Source organism: Phalangium opilio, unplaced genomic scaffold (genome assembly GCF_054372755.1).
Source record: "Phalangium opilio isolate 3A_F unplaced genomic scaffold, DU_Popi_V2 ptg000090l_1, whole genome shotgun sequence".
NCBI classification, from domain to species: domain Eukaryota; kingdom Metazoa; phylum Arthropoda; class Arachnida; order Opiliones; family Phalangiidae; genus Phalangium; species Phalangium opilio.
In genome coordinates, this window is record NW_028324195.1 from 831,076 (window position 1) to 844,343 (window position 13,268).

Consider the following 13,268-nt stretch of genomic DNA (forward strand, 5'->3'; position numbering starts at 1 on the left):
AGAAGTAATCTAGCGTCTATTTAAATGCAACTAATTAATTTGTAGGCCTACGAGCTGAGCATGTTTCATTGTCATTTTTCGTCCGTTGGTCTAAGGGTATGATACTCGCTAAGGGTGTGAGTGGTCCCGGGTTCAAATCCTGGACGGAACCGATTTTTTCCAGAAGTAAATTAGCGATAATTTAAATGCAACTGATTAAATTGTAGGCCTACGAGCTGAGCATGTTTCATTGTCATTTTTCGTCCGTTGGTCTAAGGGTATGATACTCGCTTAGGGTGTGAGTGGTTCGGGGTTCAAATCCCGGACGGACCCGAGTTTTACCAGAAGTAATTAAGTGACTATTTAAACGCAACTAACATCATGGTAGGCCTACGGGATGAGCATGTTTCATTGTCATTTTTCGTCCGTTGGTCTAAGGGTATGATACTCGCTTAGGGTGTGAGTGGTTCTGGGTTCATATCCCGGACGGACCCGATTTTTTCCAGAAGTAAATTAGCGATAATTTAAATGCAACTGATTAAATTGTAGGCCTACGAGCTGACTATGTTTCATTGTCATTTTTCGTCCGTTGGTCTAAGGGTATGATACTCGCTTAGGGTGTCAGTGGTTCGGGGTTCAAATCCCGGACGGACCCGAGTTTTACCAGAAGTAATTAAGTGACTATTTAAACGCAACTAACATCAAGGTAGGCCTACGGGATGAGCATGTTTCATTGTCATTTTTCGTCCGTTGGTCTAAGGGTATGATACTCGCTTAGGGTGTGAGTGGTTCTGGGTTCAAATCCCGGACGGACCCGAGTTTTTGCAGAAGTAGATTAGTGACTATTTAAATGCAACTAACTACAGGGTAGGCCTATAAGTTGAGCATGTTTCTGTTACACACATGGACCGTTGGTCTAAGGGTATGATACTCGCTTAGGGTGTGAGTGGTCCCGGGTTCAAATCCTGGACGGAACCGATTTTTTCCAGAAGTAAATTAGCGACAATTTAAATGCAACTAATTAAATTGTAGGCCTACGAGCTAAGCATGTTTCATTGTCATTTTTCGTCCGTTGGTCTAAGGGTATGATACTCGCTTAGGGTGTGAGTGGTCCTGGGTTCCAATCCCGGACGGACCCGAGTTTTACCAGAAGTAATTAAGTGACTATTTAAACGCAACTAACATCAAGGTAGGCCTACGGGATGAGCATGTTTCAGGGTCATACATGGTCGGTTGGTCAAGGGGTATGATACTCGCTTCGGGTGTGTGTGGTCCCGGGTTCAAATCCTGGACGGAACCGAGTTTTCCAGAAGTAATTTAGCGTCTATTTAAATGCAACTAATTAAATTGCAGGCCTACGAGCAGAGCATGTTTCATTGTCATACTTCGTCCGTTGGTCTAAGGGTATGATACTCGCTTAGGGTGTGAGTGGTCCCGGGTTCAAATCCGGGACGGGCCCTGAGTTTTTGCAGAAGTAAATTTGTGACTATTTAAACGCAACTAACTACAGGGTAGGCCTATAAGTTGAGCATGTTTCTGTTACACAGATGGACCGTTGGTCTAGGGGTATGATACTCGCTTAGGGTGCGAGTGGTCCCGGGTTCAAATCCCGGACGGACCCGAGTTTTTCCAGAAGTAATTTAGCGACTATTTTAATGCAACTAGTTAAATTGTAGGCCTACGAGCTGAGCATGTTTTATTGTCATTTTTCGTCCGTTGGTCTAAGCGTATGGTACTCGCTTAGGGTTTGAGTGGTCCCCGGTTCAAATCCCGGACGGACCCGAGTTTTTCCAGAAGTAATTTAGCGACTATTTAAATGCAACTTGTTTAATTGTAGGCCTACGAGCTGAGCATGTTTCATTGTCATTTTTCGTCCGTTGGTCTAAGGGTATGATACTCGCTTAGGGTGTGAGTGGTCCCGGGTTTAAGTCCTGGACGGAACCGAGTTTTCCAGAAGTAATCTAGCGTCTATTTAATTGCAACTAATTAAATTGCAGGCCTACGAGCTGAGCATGTTTCATTGTCATACTTCGTCCGTTGGTCTAGGGGTATGATACTCGCTTAGGGTGCGAGTGGTCCCGGGTTCAAATCCTTTACGGAACCGAGTTTTCCAGAAGTAATTTAGCGTCTATTTAAATGCAACTAATTAAATTGCAGGCCTACGAGCAGAGCATGTTTCATTGTCATACTTCGTCCGTTGGTCTAAGGGTATGATACTCGCTTAGGGTGTGAGTGGTCCCGGGTTTAAGTCCTGGACGGAACCGAGTTTTCCAGAAGTAATCTAGCGTCTATTTAATTGCAACTAATTAAATTGCAGGCCTACGAGCTGAGCATGTTTCATTGTCATACTTCGTCCGTTGGTCTAGGGGTATGATACTCGCTTAGGGTGTTTGTGGTCCCGGGTTCAAATCCTGGACGGAACCGAGTTTTCCAGAAGTAATTTAGCGTCTATTTAAATGCAACTAATTAAATTGAGGGCCTACGAGCAGAGCATGTTTCATTGTCATACTTCGTCCGTTGGTCTAAGGGTATGATACTCGCTTAGGGTGTGAGTGGTCCCGGGTTCAAATCCGGGACGGGCCCTGAGTTTTTGCAGAAGTAAATTTGTGACTATTTAAACGCAACTAACTACAGGGTAGGCCTATAAGTTGAGCATGTTTCTGTTACACAGATGGACCGTTGGTCTAGGGGTATGATACTCGCTTAGGGTGCGAGTGGTCCCGGGTTCAAATCCCGGACGGACCCGAGTTTTTCCAGAAGTAATTTAGCGACTATTTTAATGCAACTAGTTAAATTGTAGGCCTACGAGCTGAGCATGTTTTATTGTCATTTTTCGTCCGTTGGTCTAAGCGTATGGTACTCGCTTAGGGTTTGAGTGGTCCCGGGTTCAAATCCCGGACGGACCCGAGTTTTTCCAGAAGTAAATTAGCGATAATTTAAATGCAACTAATTAAATTGTAGGCCTACGAGCTGAGCATGTTTCATTGTCATTTTTCGTCCGTTGGTCTGAGGGTATGATACTCGCTTAGGGTGTGAGTGGTCCTTGGTTCCAATCCCGGACGGACCCGAGTTTTACCAGAAGTAATTAAGTGACTATTTAAACGCAACTAACATCAAGGTAGGCCTACGGGATGAGCATGTTTCAGGGTCATACATGGTCGGTTGGTCAAGGGTTATGATATTCGCTTCGGGTGTGTGTGGTCCCGGGTTCAAATCCTGGACGGAACCGAGTTTTCCAGAAGTAATTTAGCGTCTATTTAAATGCAACTAATTAAATTGCAGACCTACGAGCCGAGCATGTTTCATTGTTATACTTCGTCCGTTGGTCTAAGGGTATGATACTCGCTTAGGGTGTGAGTGGTCCCGGGTTCAAATCCGGGACGGGCCCTGAGTTTTTGCAGAAGTAATTTAGTGACTATTTAAATCAACTAACTACAGGGTAGGCCTAAAAGTTGAGCGTGTTTTTGTTACACTCATGGTCCGTTGGTCTAGGGGTGTGATACTTGCTTAGGGTGCGAGTAGTCCCGGGTTCAAATCCCGGACGGACCCGAGTTTTGCAGAAGTAATTTAGCGACTATTTAAATGCAACTAGTTAAATTGTAGGCCTACGAGCTGAGCATGTTTCATTGTCATTTTTCGTCCGTTGGTCTAAGGGTATGATATTCGCTTAGGGTGTGAGTGGTCCCGGGTTCAAATCCTGGACGGAACCGATTTTTTCCAGAAGTAAATTAGCGACAATTTAAATGCAACTAATTAAATTGTAGGCCTACGAGCTAGCATGTTTCATTGTCATTTTTCGTCCGTTGGTCTAAGGGTATGATACTCGCTTAGGGTGTGAGTGGTCCTGGGTTCCAATCCCGGACGGACCCAAGTTTTACCAGAAGTAATTAAGTGACTATTTAAACGCAACTAACATCAAGGTAGGCCTACGGGATGAGCATGTTTCAGGGTCATACATGGTCGGTTGGTCTAGGGGTATGATACTGGCTTAGGGTGCGAGTGGTCCCGGGTTCAAATCCCGGACGGACCCGAGTTTTACCAGAAGTAATTTAGCGACTATTTTAATGCAACTAGTTAAATTGTAGGCCTACGAGCTGAGCATGTTTTATTGTCATTTTTCGTCCGTTGGTCTAAGCGTATGGTACTCGCTTAGGGTTTGAGTGGTCCCGGGTTCAAATCCCCGACGGACCCGAGTTTTTCCAGAAGTAATTTAGCGACTATTTAAATGCAACTTGTTTAATTGTAGGCCTACGAGCTGAGCATGTTTCATTGTCATTTTTCGTCCGTTGGTCTAAGGGTATGATACTCGCTTAGGGTGTGAGTGGTCCCGGGTTTAAGTCCTGGACGGAACCGAGTTTTCCAGAAGTAATCTAGCGTCTATTTAAATGCAACTAATTAAATTGCAGGCCTACGAGCTGAGCATGTTTCATTGTCATTTTTCGTCCGTTGGTCTACGGGTATGATACTCGCTTAGGGTGTGAGTGGTTTGGGGTTCAAATCCCGGACGGACCCGAGTTTTACCAGAAGTAATTAAGTGACTATTTAAGAGCAACTAACATCAAGGTAGTCCTACGGGATGAGCATGTTTCATTGTCATTTTTTGTCCGTTGGTCTAAGGGTATGATACTCGCTTAGGGTGTGAGTGGTTCTGGGTTCAAATCCCGGACGGACCCGAGTTTTTGCAGAAGTAAATTAGTGACTATTTAAATGCAACTAACTACAGGGTAGGCCTATAAGTTGAGCATGTTTCTGTTACACACATGGACCGTTGGTCTAAGGGTATGATACTCGCTTAGGGTGTGAGTGGTCCCGGGTTCAAATCAGGGACGGAACCGATTTTTTCCAGAAGTAAATTAACGACAATTTAAATGCAACTAATTAAATTGTAGGCCTACGAGCTAAGCATGTTTCATTGTCATTTTTCGTCCGTTGGTCTAAGGGTATGATACTCGCTTAGGGTGTGAGTGGTCCTTGGTTCCAATCCCGGACGTACCCGAGTTTTACCAGAAGTAATTAAGTGACTATTTAAACGCAACTAACATCAAGGTAGGCCTACGGGATGAGCATGTTTCAGGGTCATACATGGTCGGTTGGTCAAGGGGTATGATACTCGCTTCGGGTGTGTGTGGTCCCGGGTTCAAATCCTGGACGGAACCGAGTTTCCAGAAGTAATTTAGCGTCTATTTAAATGCAACTAATTAAATTGCAGGCCTACGAGCCGAGCATGTTTCATTGTCATACTTCGTCCGTTGGTCTAAGGGTATGATACTCGCTTAGGGTGTGAGTGGTCCCGGGTTCAAATCCGGGACGGGCCCTGAGTTTTTGCAGAAGTAAATTTGTGACTATTTAAACGCAACTAACTACAGGGTAGGCCTATAAGTTGAGCATGTTTCTGTTACACAGATGGACCGTTGGTCTAGGGGTATGATACACGCTTAGGGTGCGAGTGGTCCCGGGTTCAAATCCCGGACGGACCCGAGTTATGCAGAAGTAATTTAGTGACTATTTAAATCAACTAACTACAGGGTAGGCCTATAAGTTGAGCGTGTTTTTGTTACACTCATGGTCCGTTGGTCTAGGGGTGTGATACTCGCTTCGGGTGTGAGTGTTCAAGGGTTCAAATCCTGGACGGAACCGAGTTTTGCAGAAGTAATTTAGCGACTATTTAAATGCAACTAGTTAAATTGTAGGCCTACGAGCTGAGCATGTTTCATTGTCATTTTTCGTCCGTTGGTCTAAGGGTATGATATTCGCTTAGGGTGTGAGTGGTCCCGGGTTCAAATCCTGGACGGAACCAATTTTTTCCAGAAGTAAATTAGCGACAATTTAAATGCAACTAATTAAATTGTAGGCCTACGAGCTGAGCATGTTTCATTGTCATTTTTCGTCCGTTGGTCTAAGGGTATGATACTCGCTTAGGATGTGAGTGGTCCCGGGTTCAAATCCCGGACGGACCCGAGTTTTACCAGAAGTAATTTAGTGACTATTTAAACGCAACTAACATCAAGGTAGGCCTAGGGGATGAGCATGTTTCAGGGTCATACATGGTCCGTTGGTCTAGGGGTATTATACTCGCTTCGGGTGTGTGTAGTCCCGGGTTCAAATGCTGGACGGAACCGAGTTTTGCAGAAGTAATTTAGCGTCTATTTAAATGCAACTAATTAAATTGCAGGCCTACGAGCTGAGCATGGTTCATTGTCATACTTCGTCCGTTGGTCTAGGGGTATGATTCTCGCTTAGGGTGCGAGTGGTCCCGGGTTCAAATCCCGGACGGTCCCGAGTTATGCAGAAGTAATTTAGTGACAATTTAAATCAACTAACTACAGGGTAGGCCTATAAGTTGAGCGTGTTTTTGTTACACTCATGGTCCGTTGCTCTAGGGGTGTGATACTCGCTTAGGGTGCGAGTGGTCCCGGGTTCAAATCCCGGACGGACCCGAGTTTTGCAGAAGTAATTTAGCGACTATTTAAATGCAACTAGTTAAATTGTAGGCCTACGAGCTGAGCATGTTTCATTGTCATTTTTCGTCCGTTGGTCTAAGGGTATGATATTCGCTTAGGGTGTGAGTGGTCCCGGGTTCAAATCCTGGACGGAACCAATTTTTTCCAGAAGTAAATTAGCGACAATTTAAATGCAACTAATTAAATTGTAGGCCTACGAGCTGAGCATGTTTCATTGTCATTTTTCGTCCGTTGGTCTAAGGGTATGATACTCGCTTAGGATGTGAGTGGTCCCGGGTTCAAATCCCGGACGGACCCGAGTTTTACCAGAAGTAATTTCGTGACTATTTAAACGCAACTAACATCAAGGTAGGCCTAGGGGATGAGCATGTTTCAGGGTCATACATAATCCGTTGGTCTAGGGGTATGATACTCTATTCGGGTGTGTGTAGTCCCGGGTTCAAAAGCTGGACGGAACCGAGTTTTGCAGAAGTAAATTAGCGTCTATTTAAATGCAACTAATTAAATTGCAGGCCTACGAGCTGAGCATGGTTCATTGTCATACTTCGTCCGTTGGTCTAGGGGTATGATACTCGCTTAGGGTGCGAGTGGTCCCGGGTTCAAATCCCGGACGGACCCGAGTTATGCAGGAGTAATTTAGTGACTATTTAAATCAACTAACTACAGGGTAGGCCTATAAGTTGAGCGTGTTTTTGTTACACTCATGGTCCGTTGGTCTAGGGGTGTGATACTCGCTTAGGGTGCGAGTGGTCCCGGGTTCAAATCCCGGACGGACCCGAGTTTTGCAGAAGTAATTTAGCGACTATTTAAATGCAACTAGTTAAATTGTCGGCCTACGAGCTGAGCCTGTTTCATTGTCATTTTTCGTCCGTTGGTCTAAGGGTATGATATTCGCTTAGGGTGTGAGTGGTCCCGGGTTCAAATCCTGGACGGAACCAATTTTTTCCAGAAGTAAATTAGCGACAATTTAAATGCAACTAATTAAATTGTAGGCCTACGAGCTAAGCATGTTTCATTGTCATTTTTCGTCCGTTGGTCTAAGGGTATGATACTCGCTTAGGGTGTGAGTGGTCCTGGGTTCCAATCCCGGACGGACCCGAGTTTTACCAGAAGTAATTAAGTGACTATTTAAACGCAACTAACATCAAGGTAGGCCTACGGGATGAGCATGTTTCAGGGTCATACATGGTCGGTTGGTCAAGGGGTATGATACTCGCTTCGGGTGTGTGTGGTCCCGGGTTCAAATCCTGGACGGAACCGAGTTTTCCAGAAGTAATTTAGCGTCTATTTAAATGCAACTAATTAAATTGCAGGCCTACGAGCAGAGCATGTTTCATTGTCATACTTCGTCCGTTGGTCTAAGGGTATGATACTCGCTTAGGGTGTGAGTGGTCCCGGGTTCAAATCCGGGACGGGCCCTGAGTTTTTGCAGAAGTAAATTTGTGACTATTTAAACGCAACTAACTACAGGGTAGGCCTATAAGTTGAGCATGTTTCTGTTACACAGATGGACCGTTGGTCTAGGGGTATGATACTCGCTTAGGGTGCGAGTGGTCCCGGGTTCAAATCCCGGACGGACCCGAGTTTTTCCAGAAGTAATTTAGCGACTATTTTAATGCAACTAGTTAAATTGTAGGCCTACGAGCTGAGCATGTTTTATTGTCATTTTTCGTCCGTTGGTCTAAGCGTATGGTACTCGCTTAGGGTTTGAGTGGTCCCGGGTTCAAATCCCGGACGGACCCGAGTTTTTCCAGAAGTAATTTAGCGACTATTTAAATGCAACTTGTTTAATTGTAGGCCTACGAGCTGAGCATGTTTCATTGTCATTTTTCGTCCGTTGGTCTAAGGGTATGATACTCGCTTAGGGTGTGAGTGGTCCCGGGTTTAAGTCCTGGACGGAACCGAGTTTTCCAGAAGTAATCTAGCGTCTATTTAATTGCAACTAATTAAATTGCAGGCCTACGAGCTGAGCATGTTTCATTGTCATACTTCGTCCGTTGGTCTAGGGGTATGATACTCGCTTAGGGTGCGAGTGGTCCCGGGTTCAAATCCTTTACGGAACCGAGTTTTCCAGAAGTAATTTAGCGTCTATTTAAATGCAACTAATTAAATTGCAGGCCTACGAGCAGAGCATGTTTCATTGTCATACTTCGTCCGTTGGTCTAAGGGTATGATACTCGCTTAGGGTGTGAGTGGTCCCGGGTTTAAGTCCTGGACGGAACCGAGTTTTCCAGAAGAAATCTAGCGTCTATTTAATTGCAACTAATTAAATTGCAGGCCTACGAGCTGAGCATGTTTCATTGTCATACTTCGTCCGTTGGTCTAGGGGTATGACACTCGCTTAGGGTGTGTGTGGTCCCGGGTTCAAATCCTGGACGGAACCGAGTTTTCCAGAAGTAATTTAGCGTCTATTTAAATGCAACTAATTAAATTGCAGGCCTACGAGCAGAGCATGTTTCATTGTCATACTTCGTCCGTTGGTCTAAGGGTATGATACTCGCTTAGGGTGTGAGTGGTCCCGGGTTCAAATCCGGGACGGGCCCTGAGTTTTTGCAGAAGTAAATTTGTGACTATTTAAACGCAACTAACTACAGGGTAGGCCTATAAGTTGAGCATGTTTCTGTTACACAGATGGACCGTTGGTCTAGGGGTATGATACTCGCTTAGGGTGCGAGTGGTCCCGGGTTCAAATCCCGGACGGACCCGAGTTTTTCCAGAAGTAATTTAGCGACTATTTTAATGCAACTAGTTAAATTGTAGGCCTACGAGCTGAGCATGTTTTATTGTCATTTTTCGTCCGTTGGTCTAAGCGTATGGTACTCGCTTAGGGTTTGAGTGGTCCCGGGTTCAAATCCCGGACGGACCCGAGTTTTTCCAGAAGTAATTTAGCGACTATTTAAATGCAACTTGTTTAATTGTAGGCCTACGAGCTGAGCATGTTTCATTGTCATTTTTTGTCCGTTGGTCTAAGGGTATGATACTCGCTTAGGGTGTGAGTGGTCCCGGGTTTAAGTCCTGGACGGAACCGAGTTTTCCAGAAGTAATCTAGCGTCTATTTAATTGCAACTAATTAAATTGCAGGCCTACGAGCTGAGCATGTTTCATTGTCATACTTCGTCCGTTGGTCTAGGGGTATGATACTCGCTTAGGGTGCGAGTGGTCCCGGGTTCAAATCCTTTACGGAACCGAGTTTTCCAGAAGTAATTTAGTGACTATTTAAACGCAACTAACATCAAGGTAGGCCTACGGGATGAGCATGTTTCAGGGTCACACATGGTCCGTTGGTCTAGGGGTATGATACTCGCTTCGGGTGTGAGTGGTCCCGGGTTTAAGTCCTGGACGGAACCGAGCTTTCCAGAAGTAATCTAGCGTCTATTTAAATGCAACTAATTAATTGTAGGCCTACGAGCTGAGCATGTTTCATTGTCATTTTTCGTCCGTTGGTCTAAGGGTATGATACTCGCTTAGGGTGTGAGTGGTCCCGGGTTCAAATCCTGGACGGAACCGATTTTTTCCAGAAGTAAATTAGCGATAATTTAAATGCAACTAATTAAATTGTAGGCCTACGAGCTGAGCATGTTTCATTGTCATTTTTCGTCCGTTGGTCTAAGGGTATGATACTCGCTTAGGGTGTGAGTGGTCCTTGGTTCCAATCCCGGACGGACCCGAGTTTTACCAGAAGTAATTAAGTGACTATTTAAACGCAACTAACATCAAGGTAGGCCTACGGGATGAGCATGTTTCAGGGTCATACATGGTCGGTTGGTCAAGGGTTATGATATTCGCTTCGGGTGTGTGTGGTCCCGGGTTCAAATCCTGGACGGAACCGAGTTTTCCAGAAGTAGTTTAGCGTCTATTTAAATGCAACTAATTAAATTGCAGACCTACGAGCCGAGCATGTTTCATTGTTATACTTCGTCCGTTGGTCTAAGGGTATGATACTCGCTTAGGGTGTGAGTGGTCCCGGGTTCAAATCCGGGACGGGCCCTGAGTTTTTGCAGAAGTAATTTAGTGACTATTTAAATCAACTAACTACAGGGTAGGCCTATAAGTTGAGCGTGTTTTTGTTACACTCATGGTCCGTTGGTCTAGGGGTGTGATACTTGCTTAGGGTGCGAGTAGTCCCGGGTTCAAATCCCGGACGGACCCGAGTTTTGCAGAAGTAATTTAGCGACTATTTAAATGCAACTAGTTAAATTGTAGGCCTACGAGCTGAGCATGTTTCATTGTCATTTTTCGTCCGTTGGTCTAAGGGTATGATACTCGCTTAGGGTGTGAGTGGTCCCGGGTTCAAATCAGGGACGGAACCGATTTTTTCCAGAAGTAAATTAACGACAATTTAAATGCAACTAATTAAATTGTAGGCCTACGAGCTAAGCATGTTTCATTGTCATTTTTCGTCCGTTGGTCTAAGGGTATGATACTCGCTTAGGGTGTGAGTGGTCCTTGGTTCCAATCCCGGACGTACCCGAGTTTTACCAGAAGTAATTAAGTGACTATTTAAACGCAACTAACATCAAGGTAGGCCTACGGGATGAGCATGTTTCAGGGTCATACATGGTCGGTTGGTCAAGGGGTATGATACTCGCTTCGGGTGTGTGTGGTCCCGGGTTCAAATCCTGGACGGAACCGAGTTTTCCAGAAGTAATTTAGCGTCTATTTAAATGCAACTAATTAAATTGCAGGCCTACGAGCCGAGCATGTTTCATTGTCATACTTCGTCCGTTGGTCTAAGGGTATGATACTCGCTTAGGGTGTGAGTGGTCCCGGGTTCAAATCCGGGACGGGCCCTGAGTTTTTGCAGAAGTAAATTTGTGACTATTTAAACGCAACTAACTACAGGGTAGGCCTATAAGTTGAGCATGTTTCTGTTACACAGATGGACCGTTGGTCTAGGGGTATGATACTCGCTTAAGGTGCGAGTGGTCCCGGGTTCAAATCCCGGACGGACCCGAGTTATGCAGAAGTAATTTAGTGACTATTTAAATCAACTAACTACAGGGTAGGCCTATAAGTTGAGCGTGTTTTTGTTACTCTCATGGTCCGTTGGTCTAGGGGTGTGATACTCGCTTCGGGTGTGAGTGTTCAAGGGTTCAAATCCTGGGCGGAACCGAGTTTTGCAGAAGTAATTTAGCGACTATTTAAATGCAACTAGTTAAATTGTAGGCCTACGAGCTGAGCATGTTTCATTGTCATTTTTCGTCCGTTGGTCTAAGGGTATGATATTCGCTTAGGGTGTGAGTGGTCCCGGGTTCAAATCCTGGACGGAACCAATTTTTTCCAGAAGTAAATTAGCGACAATTTAAATGCAACTAATTAAATTGTAGGCCTACGAGCTGAGCATGTTTCATTGTCATTTTTCGTCCGTTGGTCTAAGGGTATGATACTCGCTTAGGATGTGAGTGGTCCCGGGTTCAAATCCCGGACGGACCCGAGTTTTACCAGAAGTAATTTAGTGACTATTTAAACGCAACTAACATCAAGGTAGGCCTAGGGGATGAGCATGTTTCAGGGTCATACATGGTCCGTTGGTCTAGGGGTATTATACTCGCTTCGGGTGTGTGTAGTCCCGGGTTCAAATGCTGGACGGAACCGAGTTTTGCAGAAGTAATTTAGCGTCTATTTAAATGCAACTAATTAAATTGCAGGCCTACGAGCTGAGCATGGTTCATTGTCATACTTCGTCCGTTGGTCTAGGGGTATGATTCTCGCTTAGGGTGCGAGTGGTCCCGGGTTCAAATCCCGGACGGTCCCGAGTTATGCAGAAGTAATTTAGTGACAATTTAAATCAACTAACTACAGGGTAGGCCTATAAGTTGAGCGTGTTTTTGTTACACTCATGGTCCGTTGCTCTAGGGGTGTGATACTCGCTTAGGGTGCGAGTGGTCCCGGGTTCAAATCCCGGACGGACCCGAGTTTTGCAGAAGTAATTTAGCGACTATTTAAATGCAACTAGTTAAATTGTAGGCCTACGAGCTGAGCATGTTTCATTGTCATTTTTCGTCCGTTGGTCTAAGGGTATGATATTCGCTTAGGGTGTGAGTGGTCCCGGGTTCAAATCCTGGACGGAACCAATTTTTTCCAGAAGTAAATTAGCGACAATTTAAATGCAACTAATTAAATTGTAGGGCTACGAGCTGAGCATGTTTCATTGTCATTTTTCGTCCGTTGGTCTAAGGGTATGATACTCGCTTAGGATGTGAGTGGTCCCGGGTTCAAATCCCGGACGGACCCGAGTTTTACCAGAAGTAATTTAGTGACTATTTAAACGCAACTAACATCAAGGTAGGCCTAGGGGATGAGCATGTTTCAGGGTCATACATAATCCGTTGGTCTAGGGGTATGATACTCTCTTCGGGTGTGTGTAGTCCCGGGTTCAAAAGCTGGACGGAACCGAGTTTTGCAGAAGTAAATTAGCGTCTATTTAAATGCAACAAATTAAATTGCAGGCCTACGAGCTGAGCATGGTTCATTGTCATACTTCGTCCGTTGGTCTAGGGGTATGATACTCGCTTAGGGTGCGAGTGGTCCCGGGTTCAAATCCCGGACGGACCCGAGTTATGCAGGAGTAATTTAGTGACTATTTAAATCAACTAACTACAGGGTAGGCCTATAAGTTGAGCGTGTTTTTGTTACACTCATGGTCCGTTGGTCTAGGGGTGTGATACTCGCTTAGGGTGCGAGTGGTCCCGGGTTCAAATCCCGGACGGACCCGAGTTTTGCAGAACTAATTTAGCGACTATTTAAATGCAACTAGTTAAATTGTCGGCCTACGAGCTGAGCCTGTTTCATTGTCATTTTTCGTCCGTTGGTCTAAGGGTATGATAT

At 45.0% G+C, this 13,268-nt stretch overlaps 10 non-coding genes across 10 annotated transcripts; all 10 read left to right on the forward strand.

Moving 5' to 3' along the window:
• The first annotated feature begins 1,528 nt into the window (after positions 1 to 1,528).
• Positions 1,529 to 1,600, forward strand: TRNAP-AGG (transfer RNA proline (anticodon AGG)). Its single transcript has one exon. It is a non-coding gene; the product is annotated as a tRNA-Pro (tRNA).
• A 1,052-nt stretch (positions 1,601 to 2,652) lies between these two features.
• TRNAP-AGG (transfer RNA proline (anticodon AGG)) lies at positions 2,653 to 2,724 on the forward strand. Its single transcript has one exon. It is a non-coding gene; the product is annotated as a tRNA-Pro (tRNA).
• A 1,213-nt stretch (positions 2,725 to 3,937) lies between these two features.
• TRNAP-AGG (transfer RNA proline (anticodon AGG)) lies at positions 3,938 to 4,009 on the forward strand. Its single transcript has one exon. It is a non-coding gene; the product is annotated as a tRNA-Pro (tRNA).
• Positions 4,010 to 6,986: 2,977 nt separating this feature from the next.
• Positions 6,987 to 7,060, forward strand: TRNAP-AGG (transfer RNA proline (anticodon AGG)). Its single transcript has one exon. It is a non-coding gene; the product is annotated as a tRNA-Pro (tRNA).
• An 85-nt stretch (positions 7,061 to 7,145) lies between these two features.
• Positions 7,146 to 7,217, forward strand: TRNAP-AGG (transfer RNA proline (anticodon AGG)). Its single transcript has one exon. It is a non-coding gene; the product is annotated as a tRNA-Pro (tRNA).
• Positions 7,218 to 7,949: 732 nt separating this feature from the next.
• On the forward strand, positions 7,950 to 8,021 carry TRNAP-AGG (transfer RNA proline (anticodon AGG)). Its single transcript has one exon. It is a non-coding gene; the product is annotated as a tRNA-Pro (tRNA).
• A 1,052-nt stretch (positions 8,022 to 9,073) lies between these two features.
• On the forward strand, positions 9,074 to 9,145 carry TRNAP-AGG (transfer RNA proline (anticodon AGG)). Its single transcript has one exon. It is a non-coding gene; the product is annotated as a tRNA-Pro (tRNA).
• A 2,176-nt stretch (positions 9,146 to 11,321) lies between these two features.
• On the forward strand, positions 11,322 to 11,393 carry TRNAL-AAG (transfer RNA leucine (anticodon AAG)). Its single transcript has one exon. It is a non-coding gene; the product is annotated as a tRNA-Leu (tRNA).
• A 1,530-nt stretch (positions 11,394 to 12,923) lies between these two features.
• Positions 12,924 to 12,997, forward strand: TRNAP-AGG (transfer RNA proline (anticodon AGG)). The gene has a single exon. It is a non-coding gene; the product is annotated as a tRNA-Pro (tRNA).
• An 85-nt stretch (positions 12,998 to 13,082) lies between these two features.
• On the forward strand, positions 13,083 to 13,154 carry TRNAP-AGG (transfer RNA proline (anticodon AGG)). Its single transcript has one exon. It is a non-coding gene; the product is annotated as a tRNA-Pro (tRNA).
• Positions 13,155 to 13,268: the final 114 nt, after the last annotated feature.